This window comes from Fukomys damarensis, unplaced genomic scaffold, assembly GCF_012274545.1.
Source record: "Fukomys damarensis isolate Sample0158 unplaced genomic scaffold, DMR_v1.0_HiC HiC_scaffold_17, whole genome shotgun sequence".
NCBI classification, from domain to species: Eukaryota; Metazoa; Chordata; class Mammalia; order Rodentia; family Bathyergidae; genus Fukomys; species Fukomys damarensis.
The window spans coordinates 67,118,662-67,145,322 of NW_022900929.1; the positions used below are offsets into that span (position 1 = coordinate 67,118,662).

The following is a 26,661-nucleotide window of genomic DNA, read 5'->3' on the forward strand; positions in this document are numbered from 1 at the left end:
CATTTTACAGAGAGAAAACAGGACAGAGATATTAAGTAGTCTTTCTCAGGTAATAAATGATAAAACTAGTCTATTGCAAGTTTGTATATAATTAATTTCAATTTTAAAATATATTCTGTGATCACCAGTATGTTTCACTTATTTATAATATTTTATATATTTACTAATAGAGGTATTTACTTAGCTTTATGCAATTTCACTTCATTGTCATATATTTTATTTTTACTTTTATACATGGGTAATATATAGAATTTACATGAAAAGGTGAGAAAGTTCATGAAAAATGAACCTCTTTTTGGGGAAGTGACTCTCCAGTAGAACTTTATATTGCTGTCTTCTGGGAAGAATAAAATTCCAAAGTTACAAAGATTCGATTGTCAAAGAATGGTTTTAAGTAAAAAGAAGTTATTAAAACAAAATAAAATGACCTTTTATATGAGTTGGAAAACTCAGTTGAAACTAGTAAAATGAAGTAAAAGATTAATATTAATTTTGTATTTTCTATTAAAACACATTTCACAGCTTTAGAATAAATCATGTTAGTTTCGTGTCAAATTTTAAAGACTGAATAGTTGATCAGACGGTCCATACTGGTAAACTGACTTGATTTCAAAATCTGGCCTTTTCCATTTTCTAGTGATTTAGGACAGCTGAACCTAAGAAGTAATTATTGACCATAATTTTGATTGTTCTGTACTCTGTTATGCTGTTCTCCCATAGAACAGTTTAATATTTACCATATTTGAAATGATATGCTTCCTGGGATACCTTTTCTATTACATGTAAGATTTTTAAAGGAAGAGGCTATTTTTTCTTCTATTTTGTACATTAGCACAAACATTATATTAGGTGCTTGATAGATGTTTTTGAAACTGAACTGAGGCATGGATGTGTGGTTTCCTTCTCAAGTTTAACTTCTTTGGTTGCATTTCTGGAAAAAAGATTGTCCATTGTCGTAAAGGTTAAATGCTTTCCTTTATTCTTCTTAAATTATATCAACAGTTGTGATGTTAGTTACTGAGAGAAAGTCTGAAGAGTGAAGTCACCAGAATCTTGAAGGAGCTCATGGAAAAAGTGATGGAGGAACTAACTAACAAAGACATGAATCTAATAGCAAAGTTCATGGAGAAAACAGGCATAAAATTTGTGCCCGTGCTTCTCCAAACCCAGTTATTAGGAGAGAGACTCAGGTCAACATTCAAATGAACTTTTTAAGTAGGATGCAATGTGGTAGATCTCAAAATGTCTCAATTATCTCTACTCTATAACTTTTTCAATATTTTTCAAGTCTATTCTTTAAGGGGCACTGTCTCTTTTTCCCTCTCTGGAATCTGCTAGCTTTATGATACACTTTGTCTGATGAAATATGGCAGCAGTGATCGTGAGTCAGTTCCAAGTTTCATCCTCAAGGAGCCTTCAACTCATCGTCTCTCTCTCACCCTCATGAATGTCAGGTGGAGAAGCCAGAGCTAGCTTGCTAGAGAGTGAAAGATCACAGAGGGCAGAGCAGTCAGCTGATTCACCCAAGAGAGACTGAATGGGATGGGGAAGTCTGTCCCAAATGAGCAAACGGATTTGCAGCTGCAGCAGCTATTGAAAGATGCGTGAACAAGGCCTTCCCATCCTCAGATGCTCCAATGACTTGTGACTTAATTCAGTGGATGTTGCTTTAAGTTACTAAACTCTGAAGTAGTTTTAATTGGATGATAGCTAATAAACTTATGTAATCTTAAGGTGAATTGTTGCCCACAATATTGACCTCATCTATTTTAATAGTATTAGAAACCAATAAACAACTGTCAGAAAAGCTGTAGGAAGAAAAATCATGTTGGGTGGACACATGGAAAATAGTGTCAATTTTCCTTTTATATGCAGTTACCTGATTCCTTGAATCCTTACTGACCAGTGGAATTACCTACTTAGGGCAATATGAAACAATATGGAACAACTATGGTCAATATAGAACTGTTTTAAAAGTAAAATATAAATGTAATCGAGTGGTGTAGGTAGGGTTTTTGTAGTAGACCTATAATGCTTTTAAATAAAACATTCCAAAACATTTTCACATAAACAGTAATCTACAAGTTGATGTGAATAAGTAAATTTGAACAAAGTTTTCAATAAACCTTAATAAAATAAAATTATACAATGAAGTTATGTTAAAGTGCTATAAAATGATAGGAATGATAGTATAGGGACTCAGTACTTTGCTAGCACTTGCTTTAACTGTTCTTTGACTTTAGGGTTACTCTAGATAACACTTTGCCATGCACACTATCAAAGCAAAATTGTGTCACCTTAGTTTATTTGATTTTCATACTATCAATTATTAAGATGTTTCTAGTGCTCTAAAGTAAGTGCTACGATAAACATGGATTTGTGGGCTGGGGATTTAGCTCAGTGGTTCCTCCCCCTGCCTCACAAGCACAAGGACCCAAGTTTGATCCCCAGTATCAAAACAAAACAAAAGAAAAAACCCATAGAATTTTAATTTATATTCTCAAAGACATTAAATAAGTAATACTGATTTACTTAATTTAATTTGTGAATTTACTTGTTTAATATTAGTGATACCAAATTTCAAGTTTTTTTTTTTTTATTATCTACAGACTAGGGAAAAGGAAACCAATTGAAAAAATTGTTATCTCTGAGAAGTGATAATGCATTTGGGGAATTTTCTCATTCAATGGATGCATGTTGCCAAATTTGTTGTATTTTCATTTAATTGTTGAATGAGTTGTTCAGGCAACAAAATATAAGGGCTATTTGTTTTATTAGAGCAGCAAATGTCGTATGACTTCTCAGTGGACAAGATATTTTACAGTAAAATGAGCCACTCTCCTAGATACTTAAAAAAATTGAATGAATGAACAAAACAATGTAAAGCCAAGTCCCCTTCTAGGAATGAGATCTAGATCCTCCAATACAAAAGTTGTGATATCACAACTGTTAAAAGACAGTATGATAGCCTCAGTGAATCTCAACTTGCATAAAGTTTACATGAAAGTTTCCTGTAATATTTGTGTATTTAGAATACTAGGAAACACTAAAAGTCCTTTCTTAATAGAGATATCTGCCTAATTTTAGATTTTTCAAACATATATCATTTTCTATACATTATTTTCCAGCAACAATATTTTACTTAAGACAGTTTTTGATGTTAAATACTGACTGTACATCGGTATGATACCATCCTTTTTTCTCTAAAGACATGATTAGTTTTTGCTGAGAATCAGTTTTTCAAAGGGAAGGCAAAGACTGTGGAATCCTCAGTGATGAACATCAAACTGGTGTGAGGAATAGATACAGGCATAAGAGTTTGCACCCCTTTCTATGAAACTTTATTCTCGAGCTTGTCTAGAATACATGATTTCACATAGTGAAAATGTTGCAGGATATAACCAGAAAACCAGATTCCCTGGTCATGGTATAGTCATAAAAGAGAAACAGCTCAGATAACTTCATCAATCAAGGAAAACAGACGAAAAGGACAGAATTTCAAAGATTATCTTTTAGCACTAGATAGGTAAGCTATATTCTGAGTGATGGTTGAACTGCTCATCAACTTCTTTTGGATTCTGCATTATGCACATAACTGAACAATGCAGCAGCCCCCTTTGCTAACTCCATAGCTCAAATCACGAGAAGCCAGAAAATCAAGGGTACAAACCTTCTCGCAGCAGTGCTAACGTATCTTAAACTAATGAGTCTGTCAGAGAGAAACAGTTTACATTCATCATTTCTTAGCAGCTGGACTTGACTACCTCCAGCTCCGACATCGATCATCGCAGAAGCAAGAATCAGCGGATTAGGTGAAATGAAGCCCAGCATGATCTGTTACTCATGCCATGAGTTAAACTTCAATCAAATAAAGTGTTTGCATAAATGATCACTTGCTAAAATTTCCCCATTTAAACATGTCTTTTATTTCTTATGAAATACACTGCTGTGTATATGAAATCTTAATTTTTATAAAACTATTGGTTGTGGTTTGGGTCTGGATGTTCCCCCCAAAGGCTCATTCGGTCAGAGGTGGTTGAATCTGGAATGTGTGAAGCTGGGATTAAGGGCGTGTGATTATTAAACCACTGCACGTAAGTGATTGGTTTGGCACCGCCCAAATCCCATAGTCTGGATGGGATAAGAGAGACAGAAAGACTCCGCGAAGTTTTTTGCTCTCTTTGCTTTTGCTCTTTTCCACTGCCATGAACTGTTCCTCCTCTGCCACACTGTCTTGGAGCCAGCCAATTATAGACTGAAACAAACCTCTATGAACTGTAAGCCAAGTGCACCTCTTCCCCTTTAACTTTTGGTGCTGGGTGTTTTGTCTAAGCAATGAGAGCAAAGTAACCAACACTCTATTGATGCTATCAAACAATTTATATTGGTGTGTAAAACATTACCATTAAAATGAGGATGACATTTTAAAATATTTCGTGTATTTTTCATACATTTATAACTTTTAGAACATGTTTTTGAAAATAGCTATATAAATGAGATCATATATATATATATATATATATATGTATGTATGTATATAGCTTAGCATAAATGTATCTTTCATTTGTAAAACATTTTATGTTCTTCCAAAAATATTTTAGTATGGATTGATGTTGTTTAGCAGTATATGCATTTTTCTTTCTTATTAGGTGATTCTGCTGGGATTTGGTTCAATATCACATGAAGTGTTTTGTAAACCGGAAATCAATCTTCATTAAAATAATAAATTCACCTTTTAATGGTTTTGTTTTCTAAAGTTTCTACTTCCTAAGCATTTGGGATGTAGCTTAGTGTGCATTTTTAATGATTGCTCTCCATTTATTGCAACGGAAAGTTTCAGACAAACTAATATTTACAGTGTGGCTTGTAACTTGTTCTCAGGCTAATAATTTTTTAGTTTTCAGTTTTATAACACATTTGTGAGGTGAAATATTACGACACTTTAAAGAAGTGGAAAGAAAAGTTAGGTGACAAGGCTAATATTTATAGCAGAATTATTTTATTTAGAGTATATACCATGTCTTTTTATTAAAACATTTTCAGACCTAGGAAAATTCTGTCGCTTCTTTAGGAATTGATGAAGCTGGGACGAGTTCTTACCACTTTTCCAAAGTCGTCTTGGGATAGGGTGAGTTCAAATGTTACTGTGGTGTTATAGGCGGTATTCCTGTTGGGATCTCTCAGGAGCGGTGCATCAGGGGAAATGGGCAGAAATCCACTGAGCAGTGTTGAAGCTTATTCTTCACTGACTTCGTTATCTATACAGATGTCCCCCAGAGCTTCCCGCTCTCACAGGTTGTGCTTTCAGGAGGTTCTTGGATCGTGGGGGCACGATACTCATCAGGGGATCATAACTAAACGTGAGGTTGGGAGGTGCAGGCTGGTTAGAGGGGGTGGGTCACTGGGGTGTGGCCTGGGAGGGTTTATCTCCCTGCTTCCTGCTTCTATGAGAGTTGAATTGATCAAAATATCTTGGAGATAACTGAGGCAATTGAGACCTCTTTTCTTCATCATAATGCAAACTTGGCTATTAGATTAGTTACTCTCTTGGGATATCTCTAAAACAGTTTTTGTTAAATATGTAAGTATTTGACACGAACTATGATACAGATGATATTTTTTAATACCACATTCACCACTTCCAGTGAGAATCAACATAATGAAAGTATAAACATTTAATGGACTTGAATGATTAGTGAGAAAAACACTAGAAACAATCAGCATTATTACTCTTTGACAAAGTTCTTTCTCAAAGAAGCAGAATAGGACTAATTCATGGACTTCAGAGACTTATTTAATCCAAATCTCTACTTTCCTATTTTATAGTTGTATGAACCTAAGCAATTTATAAAATCTCTGCTTGTTTTCTTATATGCAATATGGAGATAATATTGAAGCAAGTACTGATTATTATTTGTAAGGTGCTTTGAAATGAGCCCAGCACAAAATAAACTTCAATTTTCATTGGACGTTTGGGAGAATGATTTCTCTTGAGTAAGTTCTTCTCTATGAGTTGATCATGATTTAAACTCCTTAGACTTTACTGCCCATTGGGCCAGGCAAACGACCACACAGCAGAATGGGCAGCAACCAGTAAGATGGTAACAAAACACACAATATGCCGAATAGCAAGGCTGGCACTTGGTTTCACAATGGCTTATAAATTGTATTTTTTCCAGACAGATTTCTTTTCAGTTTTTGTCAAAATTCCATGTTTTAGGATTCGCTAACATAGGGCTTTTATTGGCATTACAATGTTGCTTTCAAATCGAACACTTGAAATTATAAATCACATGCTTTAAATGATTAGTTTTATCATTTTGGCAGTGGAAAGGCCATTAATGATGACTTTTATAATCATTTAATATATTTGCTAGTTTCACAGTGAAGTATTAGGAAGTAATCTAAGAATCCATATGACACATAAAAACAATTGTCCTAGAGTGGATTTCCCTGAGTGGCTTTGACTCATTGGTGAAACATGGTCTAGTCAATTACTTCAAGTTTTCTACTTGTTAAGATTTCTAATGCATATTCAGTCTTTATTCATGTCAGAAACACAAATTTGTAATGACTACCTGAAGTCAAATATGTATAAGTGACTTTGTTAAAGTTTGAAAATCATCATAAAAATGAATTCTACCTACAAATTTTAGTTATAGAATATGAGTTCAAGGAGTCCCTGCTGAATTTTAATAACTGACAAAGGTAAGAGGATAAACGCAATATTAATTTTATGAGATTTTTTATGCTTGAATAAATATAAAACTTTGTAATTATATTTACAAGGCTTTTCTGTGTTGAAAGATAAGGGATAATTACGTTCATGCCCGAGGGGAAAAAGCCTGCACAAACTGTACAGGTTTTGTGTGTTAACAAAATTGTAATTTTAGGAAATTCAATCAAATGTTAATTAATTACAAGGAAAAGTGTTATCTCTGAATGTATTACAGCAAGTAAATCTATATATTTTAGAAACTGAAAATGTCATTTTTCTATTATAATTTCTTCTGTCATACATAAAATAGGGCTCAATTAGGCTTTTACATCAGGCATATAATTATGATTTAAATAATATTTATGAAGCACTCACATAGAGATAAAATACAAAACTGTAGTACTTCTTGGATTTTACCCAGCACATCTTACCATTATTTACATTATGAGTGATAGATAGGTCAGATATTTTTGCCTTGCATTTTCTGGTATTGTTACTTCCAGCAAAACTAGTCTTTCCTAAATATAATTTATGCCTTTATTGAATGTTTTAATGACTTTCTATTATTACACTTACATATGAAATAAACTCCACATTTAGGTTAGTCAGTTTAATGAAAGACAAATCAGTTTTCTGATATTTCATCTTTTAATGCTTGTGTCAGTGTAGAATACATTTAAATGTATATAAGAAAAATAATTGAACTATTTAGAATGCCATTCAGCCCCTTAAATTTAAACCATGAAAGGCCAGTTTCTGTTGTTTAGTTTAACTTGTAATATCCGTGCCTATTTTGACTTACCTGGAAGGCAAATGGATGATGATTTTTAACCTTATGTGGTGCTATATTTGCCAACAGTAGATGCTACACAGATCATGTTAATCGATTCAAAAAACATTCTGATCGCCAGTCTCTGCGTAAATGATTTCCACAGGTTAGAAAGGCAAATGAAACAGTTACCTTGAGCTACTTTGCCTTGGAATAAGAAAAGTAAAGTCAGATGGAGATCTTTTTTACATAAAAGTGAAAATCTGAAGCATTTTTGAGTGCTTGTTTGATTGTGTATATGCATCCACATCTTTTGCTTTTGCTTTTAAAGTTTAAATATCCAATTGTTTCTATTCTAATTAAGCTGGAAAAGGCAGTTTATGCTTAGCTGGCTCAAATCTGTTCATTATTTTTGTAATATACTCCTATGAATAGGCAAAGCAATAGATTTAATAGATATGGTGTTTTGGATTTTTTATTTTCTGGTTCATAAAGTAGTGCTTTATATATGGTTTTAATATTACTGAATATAATTTTGGAGTTTATATATAGCCAACCATATGCGATGTTTTAGCAATATTTAGTATCAGAATAAATTCCCAAGATATATACTCTATCCTGATGTTTTTATATATAGAAGACTCATGTTTTACTTAGGTTTATTTATTGCCTCATCTCACATAATAAAAACTATAGCCTAAGATTATAATCTGATGAAAGCAACAATTTACATGAAGTGAGCAACTTATTGTGGAAAGATGATTATTATCTTTATCCTAATTTGATTTTTTTTCTAAGTGGACACTGGTGAATTATATATGTGATAAAAAGAGTTCACGTGGCAACTTTTTGAAATTAAAACTGACAAGCCTCACGGTTCAACAAAATCTAAGTGCTGGCACCAAAACATTTTACTGCCTTTGGTCCCAGCATTTGTACACTGCCCAGTTGTACCAAAGGCAGTCCTGGATCTGCCCCAGCTGGCATATTCTTTCTTGAACAGTCTTAGGTAACTGAAGTATTCTTACATTGAGGTAGGAACTATAACTTAGTGCATATGTCATTAACACTCTTCATTTTTTATTGTATATATCTCCCATATTCCTTAAAATATAATGTAAAAGTTTTAAGATATGGTAAAAAGGATAATCCAAATATTTTACCATTGCATACTTTTCTTTTGGTAATTTTAAACTACTTAATGAAGCGATAGAAAGTTCAGTAATGCAACTGAGAGAAGCTCAGGAAAAAAGTGATGACTACTTTACAGGCTTTCCTGAAATACACTTTTCCATTGCCAGCTTCTGGTTTGCCACTTGGCACATATCTAATAGTGAGGTATGAGATCCTTGGCCATACCTCTGCCATACCTTCTAGTCAGTTTGTATGTGACCTTGTCATCTTCACTACAATGCAATCTCCAAAATGATTATTTCTTTATCAGTGTAGCTGTTCGATATAAATAAATTAGAGGTGTCAGTCCAGCTGGTTCTCTTTCTGCAATAGTATTTCAGAAGTTGAGAGTTAAGGGTCATTAGATCACAGTGTATACAAAATTCTTAGGATAGTCAGCAGTTGTCAAGGGTTCGTATATGCTCACTGAAGAAAATACAGAGATTTAAGGGTGGTTAGTTCAGTTTTAAATGCATGGAATTCCGCAATAATTTTCAATGAGGCACTAGAGTTGATTGTTCTCAAGTTAAGAACGTTTTGAATAATTCTGAGAGATTATGAAGAGATTCACTGTGTCAAAAGCTATTTAAAATTTGACAGTTTTGCCCTGTGAATATTTAAGGTAGTTTAAAACACTGTCTTATAAGTTTACAAAAGAGTAGGCTGCAGAAAATAAGAAGCAAATGTATCACCCCTAAACACTGCCACTTAGAAATAAATATTAATATTTGGTGATATCTATATAAACCTTCAGTTTCTGTATTCCTTGTATGTATTACTAAAGTGACTTTATTAAAAGCTATTATTGTTTAACCAAAATATAAAAATTAGTGTAATGGCATTTGAAAGGAAAAAGCAAAAGAAAAATTAATCTTAATTGCTATTTTAGATAACATTTTTGTACCTTAGCATGACAGGTCTTGGTTCTCATTTTCCCCTTTGTCCCCGCCCTCCCTTCACTCCTCCTCCCCTCCCCCTTTACAAACACTTCATTTCCATTTTTTCATTTCCTCATATTTTTTTCTTTTCCCTTATTAGCGTTCCCCTACCCTTCCCACTTCCCCTACACCTTTAGCCCCTTTCTTCCTATTTCACATTGTCCATTATATCATTAGGATCTTATGTACTATTATAGTTTATCCACACCAGAGAAACTATTCAGTTTTACATATGTGATTTATTTATTTCACTTAAGAGTATATGCTTAATATGTATCCATTTTCCTATGAATGAATCTAATTTCTCATTCTTTGTGGCTGAGCAATATTCCATTTTATGGAAAAACCACATCTTCTTTATCTAGTTTCCAACTGATGGGCAAATGGGCTGTTTCCAAATTTTAGCTATTACAAACTGTGCCGCTATAAACATAGGTGCACATATATCTCTGTGATATGATTCTTTTAATTCTTTTGGAAAGATACCCAGCAGAGGGATGGCTGGATCAAATGGAACCTCTCGTCCCAGCTCTTTGAGGTATCTCCATATTGACTTCCATAGTGGTTGCACCAGTCTGCACTCACACCAACAATGGAGAAGGGTTCCTTTCTCCCCACAACCCCGCCAACATTTGCTATTGTTTGATTTCTTGATAACAGCCATTCTTTGTGGGGTGACGTGGAATTTCAGTGTTGTTTTCATCTGCATCTCTCAAATGATCAGTGATATGGAACATTTTTTCATCATATAAAGGTACAAGACCCCAATAATGAATGTAACTGTACTGTATACCTAAAATGTACCAATAAACTCAATGAGAAAAAACAGATGACATTTTTGTTACAGTAAGAGATATTAGCTTCCAAAATATCTCTTTAAACTAAAAATATAAGAGAAAGATTATCAGATTGAGGTAGTAATTTCCTTATATGTAGGTTTCAAGCCTGGGCAGATAGCTATTTTCTTCTGGTATGCAATGAAAGGAATTGAGTATATATTTATCTTACCTGCTTTGCACTCCAATATTTAATTATTTTCTATTACACATTTACTCTTTACACTTACCATGGTTTAAATATTAGTATGTTATTTATAGTTATTATTCATGAATTTGCTTAGTTTAATTTACTTTTTTGTTAGTGCAAGCCTACATTATGGAATAGTGATGTTCATTTTGGAAAATTTGTCCCTACATGAAACATATCTCACTCATTTTTAATGACTTTACCTGATCTCCTTTTAGTTCTATTTACCTCTGATCCTCTTCCACATTTACCAGTTCTCATCCTGTGGTTTTCTATTATCTATCTTTTCTTACTTAATATTTTTATATTTTAGGTTTGAGATATTTAAATTTCTGATTTTGGATTATTTTGCCTAGTATGATGGTCTCAAGTTCCATCCATTTTCTTGAAAATTGTATAATTTCATTCTTTATAGCTGTGTCTATTGTGTATATACATCACATTTTAAAATTTAATTTTAAGTAATTTCAAATGCATTTATTATTTTTATATTTAATTGGTAACATGTTTATTAGGATTATTTGTACTCATTTGAATAGAGCCATAGGTGGGTTATGCACACTGTATTTATTTCTAGTACATACAATTCTAGTATTATACTTCTATTGCTGGTGATATCAATTTTTTGATAGAGATAAGAATTTTTATTTACAGAATCAAATGACTATAAAATCCCCATAGCTAAATGAACATTACTTCTTAACGTACTCTGTCTTGCTATGACATTTGAAATTTTACTGTCCATTAAAGAAGCATATTAATCTGGACAATAAGCTATTGTTTTATGGTAATATTTTCCATTTGAAGATGAAAGCCTTTAAATGGAAATAGCTATCATAGTTATTGTATTTTTGAATTTGTGACCTGAATATCACAAATGTGTAAATTTTGTTCAGTTTCCTCAGTCTGACATGTATTTATCAACTCAAATAATTGGCATATATTTTCTACTCATTAAAAATGTCTTGAGAAATAAAATACATTAAGTAATTGTAGTTTGAGTTTCATTCATATTTTTTATGTCAAAGAGAATTAGAAATTTTTTTAATTATAACTTTTGTTTTCATACTGAACTGTATAGCTATGGAATTTCAATAATATATATTTGAAAAAATAAAACCTTATATTGCTTGTTTTATATAAGCATTGTATATAACATATATAGCTGTTCTCTTAATTGTATATTGTGAAATCAATTTTATGTAATACTCTCTGATATATTTACTTTAAATTATTATTTTAAAAGTAGAATAACTTACTTAACAATTTTTCTAGTACTAGTGTGTGTCGAGGAACCCGTTTTAGATAAATAAGGTCCCACAGACATATTCTCTAAGTATTTATCATAATTGTATATAACAATATGAATAAAGAAAAAGTGATGAAAATGATATTGAATCATTATGTAAAATTTGGAAAATATATAAATTTAAAAAGTGAACATTGTATGCACTCCTGTCAGTAACAACCAGTATGAAAATGGGAAAGTTTTTTTCATTGAATTTTTGCCAGTGGCCATTGTAGATCATAGATAGTATTACTACATTATATGTTAACATTTAAATTTAGAAATCCATAGAATTTATTCTGTATAAATTAGAGCTCTTTTATATACATATTCTTTTTTTTCAGCTTTAATTGAGTTTATTGGTACATTTTAGGGATACCGTACAGTTACATTCATTGTTGGGATCTTGTACCTCTACATGGCAGGTCTTGGTTCTCATTTTTTCCCCTTACCTCTGCCCTCCCTGGTTTCTCTTCAGATCGTATAAATCTTTCGCTTTTTATATACATATTCTTAAGCTTAGTTTTGTAGTATTAGATATGATGTTGTAACAAAACCATTTCACCATGAGAAATTCACTATGTCCCCTTTTCTCTCAAAATTCCATGTTTAGACAAATCATTGAAAAAGTCAACCCTCTTTCTTAAGTCGTAAAAGAGCTTTCCTGTGTCCATTTTAGGAGTATTATATTGAGATCCAGACACATTCAATAAAAGAGTCCAGTAGAAAAAAATGGCCATAGCGTGTTGAGGCGGATTGTGTACCTTTTCCTGGCTTATGTTTTCTCAACATAAATCTGTGGTGTCTCCTCTTTCAAGCTTTTTATGTTTCCTTTGAATTTTAGTATATTGTAATATGAAGAACTAGAAAAACAGAGAAACTCCTTCTTCATAATTTTAATTTAAAACATAGGACACACCCAAAAGTCAAGGAGTATTTGACTGTTTCAGGGTTGATGATGCAGAACATCTGAATAATGGGATTGTTATTGATACCTGACTGAATTCTTAATTATTTAACATTTTCCAAATGAATGCCTTGTTATTACATCAACTATAACTCCAGCATTCTTTTGTTAGATGTTGTTGATATTTTGTAACTCTTCAAAAGTGAACCAGAGACATTCTGAGGCATGGTTATTGGGAAATACATCAGTCCACTTAAATAGCGGGAAGCACACTTTGCAATGGGCATATATATGCCTTGAAGAAATGACACTGTAAAACAAGAGTGCATTTATAATTTGGCACAGTTAGGACTCCTGCCATCAAGTCAAAATAGGATAGTTGCTTTGTGGATGTAAGAAAGCCAATAATAAATTAGAAGAAACATCTGCACACATCTGAAAACTCCTTTTTTTTGATATTTGAAAGAAGTGGTGATTTTACATGAACCATTTCAGGAAGTGCGGAGCAGTCATATTTCCCATTGTATGTGGCATATTTAAGTAAATTATATGAAGAAATTCCGTATAACTAATGCAATAAATATTTGAGCCATGAAAAAGGAAAACAAAATTATAACCATATAATTCCTAATAGATTGACTTATTTTGCTGCAAAGTGACTCATCTTTTTGATACCTAATCATTGTGATAATGTCTTTAAAATACATTGTTTGTAAGCATTCATGTTTGATGGAAACATAACCATAGAGAAAGCATCTGAAACTGTAAATATATAATTTTGACTTGCTCTAAAGATAAAAAAGTAAGAAAAAGTAAAGTTGAGGGCATTTCAAAAGGAAAACATACTGATGTATTTATACTAAGAGAACGCAGACTAAATATAGTGAGGAGACAATAAAAGAAGGATAGTATTGAACAATCTAGCAGAGATGAGTAAGGCTGTGATATTTCCATGGAAATAATAATAATTTTTGTTGAAAAGAATCATGAAAGGGCTTCATCTGATGGAGGGAAAGTATGAATTTGTGTGAGACGGAACAAAATGAGGTAGCCTGAAGGGTGCACCCTGCTCCAATTTCAAAGGCATGTAACCCTAATTTCTAAAATACTCTGAGTTACATGGCAAAAGGGACTTTCAGGATTCAATTAAAATACTGACATTGAAATATCAGAGACCTCTGCAGTGGATTCTGATCTCCTGCTCCTTGTGCTGTGGCACAAGGCTGAGGAAAAAAAAAAAAAAATCTAAAAGACAGAACTAAAGAGACAAACCAGGGAGCCAGGACAACCAATGATGCTCATCCGGCAAAGGCCCTGGTCAGTCAAAGCCACTGATTTTTATTGGTAATCAATTGGGGTAAAGGCGAACTATGTGCTAAACGGGAAATACATGCAAGGATGAGCAGTCACGCAGTTACTATGGATACTAAGGCAAGCAAGGCTCGTAAAGGTCAAGACAAAGCATTCTCAAATTAGGAACAGAATAGAAATATAGGGTTTTAATTGCAGCCTTGTCCTTCTAGTTAAGAAGGTTTTAATCGTGGGAATGGAATTTGGGTGCAAGTTTCTCTTGCTCTCTGTACGTAGGTTTCAGCCCGACTTGCTTCTCCCAACAAGCCAATTGAGAGATTGACTCTTAACAGCCTGCACTCAATAGTGCTGTCCCTGGCATTAAAATAGAGAGATTATTCTGAATTATCCAGTTGGGCCCAACCTAATTATCTAAACCTTACGTGCGGGGAATTTTCTTAGGGTGGAAGAAAGACAGGATATAACATGAGATTGAAGGAAATCAGAGAAATTCCCAGTTGAAGATTTCCCTGTAACACTGCTGCTTCTGAGGCATAATCGATTGCAAGGTTGTAGAGAGACTTTTAGAAGTCACTGCCAGTCACTTGGCAGGAAAAGGGGCCCTGCAATCACAAGGAAGTGGATTTGAGCAATAACCTGAATATGTTTGAATTATTTCTCTCTCACAGCCTCCCAACAGGGCTCCAACTTCATCTCTGTTTGTTGAAAATCAAAGAAGAGAAACATCACGAACCCAGATTGGTGTAAGGTCATAAATTTGTGTTGTCTTATACCACTGTTTGTAGTAATTTGTTATAATAGAAATAAAAACTAAGATGAAAAGAAAGTAAGTCAATATTTATTAACAATGAAAGTGAGAAATAAGTGGATATTTAGAGCTTACTATTAACTATTTGTCTTTCAATTATTACATGAACAAAGAAGTCTTTACACTAAGACTATTTTCCTTGATATTCACGTGTCTCCCAAATTCATGTCACATTCCAGTAGTAGAAAAATATAGCATGTAAACATGAGGAGAATCAGGTAGAAGAAATGTGAAATATTAATTGATTTTTATCTTGATGTCTAGCCTAGAAATGTATAATTATTATTCTCAACCATATATATATGCTACTTATATGTAAAAAGGATAAAGAATTATCATTACTTATAGATAGCATGATTATAAATATATACAATTAGAAAAACTACACATAAAAGAGAATTTATTCCAAATTTATATGAAACTGAACAAGTTTCCTAGGTAATGGTCCAGATACAAAAATCTACCAATATAGTTTCTTACAGAAGCAACCATCACAATTTTCCTTTTAAAGACTATAGTATTTAAGATAGTTTCAAGAAACATAAAATTTCTAGGAACAAGTCTAACCAAAGTGTGCAAGACTTACACATAGGAAGATGACAGTAGTACTGGGAATAATTAATGAAGATCTAAACATATTGGAAGTAAACAGAATATATGGCTTGGGATATTTGGTATTAGAGATTATGATTCTATTTAAATTGACCTGTAGATTTCATGCAAGTATGTGTATGTATGTAAATTGGCAAGGTGACTCTAAAATGCACATGAAATCACAAGAGCACAAGAGTAGCCAATATAAATCTTTAAAAAAAAAACTAATTCAAAGGTATACATCATTAGAAAATGTTATGGTAACATGAGAAATACATTTGGTCTCTATATCTGTATGTATCTCCCAAAATAACTGTATTTAGGGGGTGTTGGTAAAATTTTTCATTCTAATATTTGGTCATCGACACCAGTTCAAGATACAGAGATCCAAGCCCTTCATAAATTTTTGTGTGATGAGAGCCTTTTATGGCTTATATCTAGATGTGCCTCCAAAGCCTCATGAGGTCAAAGGTAGGGGTTTTTGGAGAGGGCTGGAAATAGGGTATGTGTTACTGGGATTGTGTGACACTGGCACGAAGAGTGCCACACGCTGGGTGTGGGTGACACCAACCAAAGGGCAGGTATCCTGGATGAAATATGAAGGCAGGCTTGGTTGCTGCTTCTGCTGTTGTCATTGCTTTCTGCTTGCTGCTTTCTTTCTGTCTTGCTTTGACATGGACCGTTTTTCTTCCTTTACATGGCCCGTGTATCTCTTGTATCTGGCTGTTTATCGATATCCTTTGTGATATGTTTTATAATAAAATAGTAAATGTGAGTTTTCCTTGACTTCTATGAAGCGTCTGAGTAAATTACTTGAATTTAAAGCGATTCTTATGGGAACCCTGATTTATAGCTATCCAGTCAGTAGGGTAAGTTACATTAGTGTCGCGAGCCGCGACGTCAGGATCCTGCCAGCAGGTCCTAAACCTGAAAGGACGAGGACAGAGAGACGGGAGGCACTTTTCTTCTCATGTTCCTTGCTTGCTTTATTACCGAACCTCTCCCTTTTATACTCTCCAGCCACAAGGTTGCAAGAGGAAAAAAGAGTGCCGCCCACACATTCCAGCAGGAAACCGTAGTACAACAATAACTATTATGGGTTACATTTGCTAGGCAACAGGTCAGACCACCAGCTGAACTAGCCCGTTGTTATGGGCGACGGCACGTCCACACTGCTCGGGTGAATCACAGGTCAGTATGGCTGTGCTCAGGTCGTGCTCCTTTACAATGCTCTCCATACATTAGGAGGGATCAATTGACTTCTGAGCTGGTGAGAATCTAGAGGGATGAAACCCAAATCTATAGGTTTTGACCCTAGCTCCATGCAGAGAGTGCAGATAGTGTGAGTTAAATTTTAAGACACCCAGTCGGTTTCCACCGCATAACCACATGGTTTCTGTGTGGGGAAACCCCACACTACCTGGTCACTGACATGTTCTGTGACGTGAGGTCTTTCATCTTCTCAGTAAGAGAAATCAAATGGTTTTATTTTTCCCTATAGAATTGGAGGACATTTAGGTTATTTCCGTTTTTTTCTATTTTAAAGAAAACTGTTAGGATGGGGATTTAGCTCAATGGTTCCACTGTCTGCCTTGCAAGCTCAAGATCCCAAGTTCATTCTCCAGTACCCAAAATAAAACAAAACAAAAACCTTTTATGGATATTCTCTTTGTGGCATGTGTCTCAATTTCTCTTGAATAATCTTACAGAAGTGAATTACTGGGTGATTTGGTGGTGTACCCTTAAATTTTTGAAGAACAGGGAAACAATTTTCTAACGAGATTATTTTTCACTCCCAACAGCAATGGATTAGAATTCTAGATCCATCTTTTCAACAGTTGACATTTCTGAACTTTTAAGTTTTGCCTCTTCTATTAGGGTGAGATGACATCCAATTTTGGTTTTAGTTTGCATTTTCATGCTGAATACATGTGTATGTGATTATTAGACATTTATATAATTTCTAAAATATGTCTAATTCTTTTACCCATTTTGTATTTTCTTTGTTATTGAGATATGATAATAATTCCTTATATATTCTAGGTACAAATTCTTTTCCAGATAACTATATTACAAATATTTTCCCTATTATAAACTTCTTATTTGAATCATATACATTTAGTGGGCTGAAAATTTTAATTTCAATGAAGTCCAATATATTTATGTTTTATGATTATTATATTCTTCACAATGTCATATAATCAGATTCTAAACCAAAATCATTCTTACTATCACATCTCAAATATAATTTTTGTGAATACTTTGATATACTATATATGCTTACATATTTTTATTACTTAGAAAAAATACACATTGAGATGAACAAAAGTGACATCTAGGCATCTTTCCAATGTCACATTTTAGTTTCCAGGCATTACCTGATGCTGCAGGTGTGTTTGTTTGTATTTGACTGGACTATTTTACTACTCTATAAACATCACAGCTTGAAGAAAACAATAAAGTACAAATGTTGTCCAAGAAAATGCATATAAATCATATCTTGTACAGTATAACTGATTTTTGCTCTATGCGTAAAGCGGTTTTATAAATTCAGCATTTTTACCGTACATACTGCACATACATTTCACTTCTTTGAGCCAGTTGTAAAACATTATAAGTTTTCTTTTTGTAATAAACAAAAACCATTGAGACATGTCAATTTCATATCTGGATGAAGGTTATGATTTTTACCTACTTTTGCATTTTTTTCTTTTAATAGTACATCTTCACAAAGCAGAACTAAACTTGCACAAATTAGTTTGCAGTTATTCACATGCAAGGAAAATATCATCATATAAATATTTTGTAACTATTCCTAATAATTAAAGATAAATTCCAATTCTGTAAAAAGAAAAAGTTATAGACAACGTGTGACATAAGAAATAAATATGAAATTAGTAAAAGAAACCACATAGACATAGACTGAAAGACACAAAAACATAATCAAATATGATTTCATTCTTAATAGATAAAATATATTGTCATCTCTAAGAAAAAGTGCCAATTAGGGAGATTTTTTTGGTTCTTGGCTAACCAAAATAAATCATTCTTAAATATGTGGACATGGTCCCTCCGTTTCAGTCTTGGGGAAGAGAATCCTATTCAGGGGTTTCAGTACAAATCTGTAAAATGCGGAAGAAATCACCAGCTCTTCAGCAGAAGACAAATACAGATTGCTCCAAATCTGTGTGTCCTTTTTCTTCTATATTAAACTTGCAATAGGGCAATCTGCCACTGATAATGGCAATCCTTATATTACTTGAGGATGAGTAAATTTGAAATAAAATTACTAGTGACGGGAGATATTGCTCAGTGGCAAAGGAATTGCATCCCGAGGCTCTGGGTTAAATCCTTGAGATTGGAAAAATAGTAGAATAACAAGAAATAGTAGGATGATGACAGATTAAATTCTACATTTCATAATGTCTGAAAACCAAGAACAGTGGCTATAAGAATTAGACTGTACTAATTATTTTTGCAAAATTTGACCAGATCCAGCAGAAGTTAGATAACTTTCTTTTTCTTTTTGTGTAGAAAGGGACACCATTAATCTACATTTTATTTCTTCATAAGTCTTTAATTTAAAAAATTGTACATTATGTATATTTCCATGTTGCATAAACACTTTTGAAGGCCATACTCATTCATAAGTTATTGTAAACCATTCTGCAGATGTTAAGTAAAGACAAAGAAGAGATGAGCTGAACACAAGTTTGTGACTTTTCTCTCACTCCGAACACTTTACTTAGAGAATCTCAAAACCAAGGTGACTATGCCAGAGTCTCCATGGTAAATGGTTTTGCTCAGACATTCATGTAGAGTCAGCAGAAGAGTGTGTCAGCTGCCTCACCTGAGCCTACCCATATTAAGCAGGCGATTCTGTGCTTACAGGTCATCAGACACCATACTTGTTTAACTCATCTGGCGATGATCAAATCCCTTACCTTTTACAGGATCATGACACGTCAATCAGATACTGCATTTCACAGTCAATGGGGAAATCACTTCAAGTCAAAACTTTTAAAACTTGGACATGTATTTAATACTTCATAAAAAGATAGCCTTGTTGATGGGCAGTTGAGCTGTTTCTAAGTTTTAGCTATTACACATTGTGCTGGTATAAACATGGTTGAGCATATATCACTGTGGCATGATTCTTTTATTTTTTTATTTTTTATTTTTGGTACTGAGGATCAAACTTGGGTCCTTGCGCTTGTAAGGCAGGCTGCAGAACCACTGAGCTAAATCCCCAGTGCATAATTCTTTTAATTATTTTGGGAAGATACCCAGTAAGAGAATAGCTGGGTCAAATGGGACTTCCAATCCTAGTTGTTTAAGGTATCTCCATATTGATTTCCACAGTGGTTGCAACTGGAGACTGGATAAAGATGTGTTTTTTTAAATAAAATGCAGTACTACTGAGCCATAAAGAATGAAAAACTAGAGATATTTATAGCTTAATGGATATACACTGAGGACATTCTCTTAAGTGAAATCACTATGATACATATGTGTAAATACCATATAGTTTCTCTGGTGTGGTAAACTAAAAGTGTAAATAAGGATCCAAATGTATAGTTGATATTGTGTAATAGGAAATAAAGGTCTAAAGGTTTTGGGCAAATGGGAGGGGTAGGGGTAAGGTAAAAAAGGAAGAGAAAAATAAGAGAAAAGGAAAAAAATAGAAACAAAGTTTTTGTAAATAGGAAAGGGTGGAAGGAGGAAGAGAGGCTAGGGGAATGGGGAAAAAATAAGAACCAAGATCTGTCATGTGATGGTACAAGATCCCAATGATGAATGTAACTGTATTGTAAATATAAAATGTACTCATAAAAATATATTAAAACAGATAAAAGGCAGCCTTTCAAAAAATGTAAGTTCAAATGATCTAAAAGTTTATGCCTTGATAATTATATATGTTACTATTTTATGCCCTTTCAACATCAAGGGACTAGTGACATCTTCCATGATGACAGATGTTGAATTTTACTTACAATATTTTAATACAATAACACAACTTGCAGTTCTAAATGATGAGAATTTTCCTCTTATTATTGAAACGTTTTACTGTGACAACTGGGTTCTGGAATCTTTTTCTAAATTTTCTGTCCTGTGATGATAGTGACTTACTACATATTTACTGACAAAATAAAAGATCCAAAACCCACTGAGTTATTCTAATATGTGTGTCAATCAAGAATCAAATACATATCATAAACTTATTTTAGATTAAATTAAATTTATTTTAAGTTTAAGCATTTACAGGTAACTTTGTATCTTCCCCTTGTTATTGGTAGACATGGGTAGAGTATCTTCTGTATTTTTATTTTAAAGGATGATGGACTAATAATTACTAATTAACCTACTTGGCATAATTTAGCATTTCTGAGCTACTTACATTATCATTTGGAGGCAAAATAATCAAAATTGGCTCAAATAAATTTAATCTTGCATTTCTCCTTGATAATAAAGAATATTAAAGGTCCTTGGGTCCTTGCTGCTATATACATTCAATGCAATGCCAATTGAAATTCCAACACTATATTTCACAGACCTAGAAAGAAGAATCCAAAAATTCATTTGGAACCAGAAGAGACCTAGAATAGCTAAAACTATCCTAGGTAATAGACACATGGTAGTGGGCATAACAATTCCCAACTTGAAACTATACTACAAAGCCACTGTGATAAAAACAGCATGGTAATGGCAAAGAAATAGGCCTGAGGATCAGTGGAACAGACTGGAAGACAAAAAAACAACTCCAGATATACTCAGCTACCTCATCTTTGACAAAGGAGCTCACCATCCTCAGTGGAGGAAAGATAGCCTCTTTAATAAATGGTGTTGGAAAAACTGGATGTCAACCTGCCACAGATTAAAATTAGACCCTTATCTTTCGCCATGCACTAAATTAAAATCCAAATGGATTAAAGATCTAAATATTAAAGCAGAAACATTAAACTTGCTGGAAGGTAAGTTAGGCAGAACTCTGGAAGACATTGGTATAGGAAAAGACTTTATGAACAAATCCTCAGTAGCATGGGAAGTAGCAGATAGAATCAACAACTGGGATCTCATCTTACTAAAGAGCTTCTGTACTTCAAAAGAAACCATCAGCAGAACTAAGAGACAATCTACAGTGTGGGAAAAAATTTTTACCAGCTGTTCCTCAGACAAAGGACTATTATCAAGGATATATAAAGAACTCAAAACAATCAGCCCCTCCAAATATAAAGACCCGATTTAAAAATGGGCATCCGAAATGAACAGACATTTCTCAGACAAAGAAGTAAAAGCAGTAAGTAAATGTATGAAAAAATGTTCCACATCACTGATCATTCCAGAGATGCAGATGAAAACAACACTGAGATTCCACCTCACCCCACAAAGAATGGCTGCTATCAAGAAATCAAACAACAACAAATGTTGGCAGGGTTGTGGGGAGAAAGGAACCCTTCTCCATTGTTGATGGGAGTGCAGACTGGTGCAACCACTATGGAAATCAATATGGAGATACCTCAAAGAGCTTGGACTAGAGGTTCCATTTGACTCAGCCATCCCTCTGCTGGGTATCTTTCCAAAAGAACTAAAAGAATCATATCACACAGAAGTATGTGCACCCATGTTTATAGTGGCACAGTTTGTAATAACTAAATCTTGGAAACAGCCCATTTGCCCATCCATTGGAAACTGGATAAAGAAGATGTGGTTCTTCTATAAAATGGAATATTACTCAGCCATAAAGAATGAGAAAATAGATTCATTCATAGGAAAATGGATACATATTGCAGATATACTCCTAAGTGAAATAAATAAGTCACACATGTGTAAATACTGAAAAGTTTCTCTGCTGTGAATAATCTGCACTAATACATAGAATCCTAATAAGATTACTGACATTTTGAAAAGGGAAGAAAGGAACTAAAGGTGTAGGGAAGGTGGGATGAGTAGGGGAAGGGTAATAAGGGAAAAGAAAAAAGTGTGAGAGAATGAAAAGATGGAAATAAAATATTTGTAGATGGGGAGGGGAGGAGGGGGTGAAGGGAGGACAGGGGTAAGGGGAAAAATGAGAATCAAGACTTGTCATGTGGAGGTACAAGATCCCAACAATGAATGTAACTGTACTGTATCCCTAAAATGAACCAATAAACTCAATTAAAGCTGAAAAAAAGAATATTAAAGGTATATTTGAACTATCTTCAAGCATTTTAATTTTTTGTGTTCTCAGAAAAAGTTGAATGTTCTTCGTGTAAAAAATTCAACTCATCACAAATTCAGTGGTTAAATACCAAGTCTTAATTGCTATCCTTTGTTCTGAAATATGAAGAACACTCTCTAAATGGAATTCTGTAGTACCTGTCCCAACTGCTTATAAAACTTGTCAAAAATCTAAAGCTGCACCCTTCCTGAAATATCTTTCTCATTAGCCCTATGTAAAATTTATGTATTTATTTATTCATTCAGTAGATGGACAAATGCCTTTTAGACAGAAGAAAAACAAAGGGTGTATTCACTGAGCAAAGACAAGAAAGTGTTTCAAAGAAGCAGTAGTCAGCTGTGTCCATGCCACTGAGAATGTGAGTGGAAAGTCATTTTTGCATGCCTGTGACTTGGCAAAATGGAGATTATTGGTGATCTTAAAAGAGAGATTCCAAAGGAATTCATACATTTGAAATGAATAGACACTTATCAGATGAAGAAATACAAGGGTCAATAAATACATGAAAAATGTTCAATGTTAGCCATTTGAGAATGCAAATTAAAACAACATTGAGATTACATCTCACTCCAGAAAGAATGGCTATCATCAAGAGAACAACCAATAACAAATGCTGGTAAATCTGTAGGGAGAAAAGAACCTTTCATGGTTGGTGGGAGCGAAAGCTGATACAGCCACTATGGAAATCAGTGTGGAGATTCTTCAAAAAACTAAAGGTAGAAATTTCACGGACTCAGCCAGTCCCCTTCTAGCTATCTGCCCGGAAGAGTTAAAAGGCATTATACCACAGTGAGGATTGCATACTTATGTTTATAACAGTGCAGTAGATAATAGCTACATCTTGGAAATAGCACATATGTCCATCCACAGAAGAATGGATAAAATGTGGAATTTATGTACAGTGGAGTACTACTGTGACATAAAGAAGGGTACATATCAGTATTTTGGAGAAAAACAGATGTGCCTAGAAGTCATACTGTTAAGTAATAGAGGCACATGAGCTTTAATATTGCATTATTTGTCTTATATGAAATCTCTCTCTCTCTCTCTCCATGCCCCAAAAAGGTAGAGAGAGAGAGAGAGAGAGAGAGAGAGCCATGAAGAGAGAGCTCCAGAGAGAGAGAGAGAGAGAAGCAGAGAGAGACAAAGAGAGAGAGAGATTGTAATCCCAGACAGGCAATGTATCTAATAGAATACCTTGACTTCGTACAATAGTCTTACACGTTTTATGTACTATTTGGCCTATTAGTCTGATTTTCGATCTATATATATGATAATTAATTTTATAAGGTCTTATATGGTAAATAAATGAAATTGATTCTGGAAAAGGAAAAAGGTGATGAAGGGGAAAACAAATGAAGTGAAATGTGTTAGGTACCTGTACAATTTCCCTACAGCAAATGTAATCATTTGTACTGAAAACATGTATTAATAAAAATTAACAAGGAATAAATGCACTGTCAGAGTGAGTTGAGAGGAAAATAGTGAATCAGTGAAAAGAGACAATTCCTTGGAGTAAATTGAATCAAGGGAATTTTTTCCTTTCTTTCTTTGCTAGCATGTTTTAACAAATGAGTTGGAATTGAATCATATGTTATCAGCTTCATCTGCATCATTTTTGTCAAAAGAATGTGAGAACTCAAATAAATTATTAAACCTGGTCTCACTTTTACTGATCCTGTCAGTCTGATTCCCTGAATCTTAGGTTCTAATGTACAAGCATGGGTTCACCTCCTTTATTCAACTTTGGATGAACTTCTACATCGTTTGCACTTCTGAAATTAAATGTGGCACCCTGCCTTTATGTCAGTAACCTTACTTGGTTCAGTCTCGGGAATTTTGAGATCCTTGTAAATGTGAGGAAGGAAGGAAGATCAGAAAGGATGGTTTGAGACAAAACACCGTATGTAAAACTGATGTAAAGAAATTTCCTCATGTGAATTCTTGGGTCAAAAGATAAGAATGTTAAGGCTCCTAAATTCATGTGGCAAATTATGCCTCCCAAAGAAAACAATTTGCTCTGCAAGAGAAACTGAATGAATCCCTTTATTCAGTGGTCAATACAGGTTATTATTTCTAATAAAACCAGTAGTAATAGGAACAGCTGTCTTCTTGAATTAATTTGCATACCTTGTTGCTGTCGTGGCTAGTCATTTTCTGCATTTAAAGTATCTCGTGTCTTCAGTGTAAAATTTACATATTCATATTCTTGGCCATTTTTTTCTTTTTGAGTTTTAATATTTTCTTTATTGACTTAGTAAGGTCTTTATATGCAAAGCTATTTGATGAATTGCTGTTTTAAATTGCTTTAGGAGAACTAGTATTAGAAATGAGCTTTTGGTTTTAATGAATGGATGCTGTCTAAAATGATGTACAAGCAAAATACAGTATGTCCTAAATGAGAATGAAATTCCCTTGGATCTCTGAAATAAAAACTGTGTGGCTTCTGAATGACTGATAATGGATATGGATCTGAAACTGATTGTTGTACCCTGATTTCAAAAAGAAGCTAAAAGTTTCACTTAAACATGGATGCCATTTGTTATTACACAGAATATTAGTGTTTTCTTTCTAATTCTAGTTTTAGTTTTACCAGATATTTTATTAATATAAGGGTTTGATCTACTAATCACTACTAAAAATGTACCTTTCTGAAGGTACTTTACATTTTATTTTTGAATGAGGAGTAAACAAAAACTTGATATAAGAAACAGAACAATTTAACAGATGTTTTCAATAGCTACTGCTAAAAACTTTTCTCATTTTTGTTTTTAAAATATCATAGGTTATATTTTATGTGACCAAATTAACTGATTTTTCCTCTATGACATCTCCTATTCTTTCTCAGGCTAAAAAAGTACATAGAAATAAATCAGCCACGAATGTTTAGCATTCATAAATAAAGAGACAAGAGAATAGGGAAGGATGTGAGGTTTACTCATCCTGTGCTGCCTTCCAACTTGTTAGAATTTCAAGTATGCATAGATTATGAGACTCTTGGGCTCAATTCTATCTGAATGAACAGTATCTTGTGAAATGGAGAGATCTTGCAGTTATGAAAATTTGAGCTCCATGCAGAAGAAAACCCAACTAACATCAGCCTTAACGAATAAATTTTTATCCCACTTAAAATAAATATAATGATAAATGATGTATTTGCAAAAAGGCTTGGAGTCTCACTTGTAGCTACAAAATGGTGATTACATTTCCAAATATAAAATCTACATTCTGGAAAGGTATAAACAGACTGAGTAGGTAAGCAGACATCTGTTTAAATCTCAATAGGCAGAGCCCTTACATGACTACTTCAATAAGAGGCAAAGGCTTGATTTCTCTAGTCACACAGTACAAGTAAGTGAAAGAAAATGGGGATTTCAATGAATGTTACAACTGTTTAGTATTTATATGTGAAGCTATTTTCTAAATTTGAGGTTATTTACCTCTTGCCAGTCAGATTATAATCTCAGTTAAGATTGGTTCTATTCTTTTCTCGCAATACTATATAGCAAAAACACAACGGAACCATATTTTAAAATTATTCAAAATTTAAGATAAAATACCTATATTATGCTTCTTGTTAAGTACATACTCTTATAGGGAGAAAGAGCCTAATTATATGAAATTCATTTAACTTAGTAGCCTTTTCTATCTGAATTATAAGAACAAAATTGTATTTCCATGTATTTCATGAAATGAATGAGAATAGAGGTGTGTTCGGGTTACAAAACAACTTCAACACTTTAGAACTACAGAGAAAATTAAATTACTGGTTATATTAGTTTCCATGGTTTAGTAACAAACTGCTACAATTTAGTAGTTTCAAGGAGCCCAAATGCATTTACTGTGTTTCAATATAACAGTACAGTTCCTCCCATGCTGGAAATCAAGGTGTCAGCCAAGTCTGTACTCC

At 33.5% G+C, this 26,661-nt stretch overlaps 1 long non-coding RNA gene across 1 annotated transcript in view; it reads left to right on the forward strand.

The window, feature by feature from the left end:
• The first annotated feature begins 16,685 nt into the window (after nucleotides 1-16,685).
• The window catches only part of LOC104868010, a 46,597-nt gene continuing 36,621 nt past the window's right edge, over nucleotides 16,686-26,661 (forward strand). Inside the window, exon 1 of the long non-coding RNA XR_781935.2 lies at nucleotides 16,686-16,723. This is a non-coding gene — a long non-coding RNA (uncharacterized LOC104868010). The remainder of the gene's footprint in view (nucleotides 16,724-26,661) is intronic.